This window comes from Porites lutea, chromosome 1 (assembly GCF_958299795.1).
Source record: "Porites lutea chromosome 1, jaPorLute2.1, whole genome shotgun sequence".
NCBI lineage: Eukaryota > Metazoa > Cnidaria > Anthozoa > Scleractinia > Poritidae > Porites > Porites lutea.
The window spans coordinates 37,624,993-37,627,492 of record NC_133201.1 but is presented as its reverse complement, the minus strand read 5'-3'; the positions used below and the strand labels follow the sequence as shown (position 1 = coordinate 37,627,492).

The 2,500-nt window shown below is 38.0% G+C and overlaps 1 pseudogene; it reads left to right on the top strand.

Moving 5' to 3' along the window:
- The first annotated feature begins 802 nt into the window (after positions 1-802).
- The window catches only part of LOC140938169 (pyroglutamylated RF-amide peptide receptor-like), an 18,331-nt pseudogene continuing 16,633 nt past the window's right edge, over positions 803-2,500 (top strand).

Genomic DNA, 2,500 nt, shown 5'->3' with positions numbered 1-2,500 from the left:
ACAAAAGTACCATCGCAATTTCCTTTGCTATTTTCAACAGTCAAGAGTTATTCTCAGTTTTGTTTTTGCGGCAAACTGCATTGTGATTTGGAAACCCAAAATCCCTTCAGAGTTTGCAAAACGCGCAGCGCGATACAACGAATTTGGCTGTAAATAAAGAAACTCTAGGAACCCTCGTCCCAAGACATCAGGGGAAATGTCATATAATTCCTTCAAAGCCGGCCAGTCTTCGAAAGATGGCCTAGATATGGACTCTAGAACGCTACCTTGGAAAGCATTGTTCACATGAAGTTCAGCCCGCGAACTCGCGCGAATCCGCCCCTGCAAATTTTGACATTTTGACATGTTTACGCTAGGTGGGCGGGGTAGTGGGCGGATTGAGGTATTTAAGAAGATGCTTACAGGCGCTCCCCTTCTCCCTTCCCGCCGTTTTTCGCTCACTCACGTTTTCGCTGCTCTCGTGCTTCTTTCGCTTCTCGTTCCTTTTTTTCTCTCATCTACACTTACCGAGAGCCTGGCACAGACTACTGTAAACCTCAATCAAAAATCCAGAATCCCACATTGCAATTTGATCAGGATTGACAGTAAAATATAAAAATATAAAATAGCCTAACTTCGGGATTGAACAGAGACCCACAGAGGAATCTAACCTGCTTTATTTTTGCCAAAAAACCGGTTGCTAAAAAACCGAAAAACCGGAAACCGCAACGGCCAACAAAACCTAAAAACCGAAGTTTTCAGCAAAAACCGAAAAACCGACCTAAAAAATGGCCAAAACCGAAAATCCCAACGCCATCCTCGTCAAGTAACATCTTTTTGAAAGGGATGAAAAGGATCATTCCTGATAACAGACATAATAGTTCATTCGAAAAAGATCGCGAAAAAGCAAAAGCAGACACGCTAGCGTACGGAGTCAAAGTAGTAAACGCAACCGGTCATAGGTGAGTTTAGCACCTTCCTTAAAATTAACAAATCTAACTAGGAAACAAATGCTTTTTTTACGGTTAACTCTTTTTACGCTAATTACCGCTAACGGTTAAAATTTTTCAATTTTTACGGTTATCGACTAAATTTTTGGCCGTTTTACGCCTATCGGTTAACCCCATTGAGACCCTCTGTACAGCTTCTTAAAAACTGCTGTCATTAATAGTACAAATTATTGATGGTAACAAAAATAATATACTGTATAAGTAAAACATCAGGCTTAGGAGCAAATGATGTAATTGCTAAAATACTGGGACACGATCTCGGAAGAATCCCTTGAGACAAAGCTTCATAATTTTGACAAATGGTTTTTATACCTTGACCAATGTCAGGCAACAAAAAGATGACAATTGCCATAAAATCTCTATTTACAGAGCCTTCTAATTTAACACAACTGGTTCGTAGTAAGCCTACAATAAGCACAGTTTTATTTAATCTTATTTGGATTATTCCTGCTAACTCTGTAGAATAAAAGGCAGACAAACAATATGATATCCGTTTTTTTAGATTATAGTCTAGTGACGTTTCCCCAGAATTTCATTTTGTGATTCCACTTTATTTCAAGTTGGAACTTAAAAGATCCTTTCTGTTAAATTCTTTTTTTCCCGTTAGGAAATCACCTGTGGTCGAAACTTCAATTTTATAGCCAAGTACTCTCATCAACTGAGACATAATTAACAATTATTCCACGAGTGCACGTTGAATATGAGATGGTAGTTAGCCAACGAGGCGCGTAGCGCCGTGTTGGCTATAATCATGTCATATCCAACAAGTGCGAGTGCAATACTTGTTTTATTAAAAACGCCCACAAAATTTCGAGAATTCTTCTCGAATTTATCTGTAAAAACAACCGATTTTCAGCTTGTTTTTAATTTTGAGCAGACTCGTAAAGTTACCATATTAGGAGAGCATGGTAAATTGGCCCATATACCATGATGGCTACGCCAATCAGAGCTCTATTATCCAATGATTCAGCTTTTAATAGAATAATTTTCTAACTATGAATATGTAATATAACGTATATTTAACAATTATTCTTTGAAATCGAGGTGAATAGTGGCTAAATATTTACCACGAAAGTGGCGAGGTAAATATTCCTAAAGCCACTATTCACCGAGATTGAAAAGAATAATTGTTTTAGTATATACACACGAAGTGATCTCAACAAAATCAGAGAGGAAACCATTAAAAAGTACGATTTGGTTGACAGATCAAATCACGCGTAAGTTTAAAAATAGATCTTTGCAGAATTTTCAAACATGGCAATTCACAAGTTTATCATTTCGCAAACAACAGCGTGATGGCTTAAATGGAACTGCTAAAAGTTTGAACTGTTTCCTTACCTGAGAAGAAAAGCAGAGCTTTGTTGTTTTCTGTTGACTCGCCAAGTTTATAGCCAAAAGGGTTTGTTGTGTCGTTCTTCGCATGAAGTGCTGACAAAAATGGCGGCTCGGTTGCTCGAGGTAAGACGTCGTCTTAGTGTATCATTCTTTTTCCTGTTTACTTGAAACGTAGA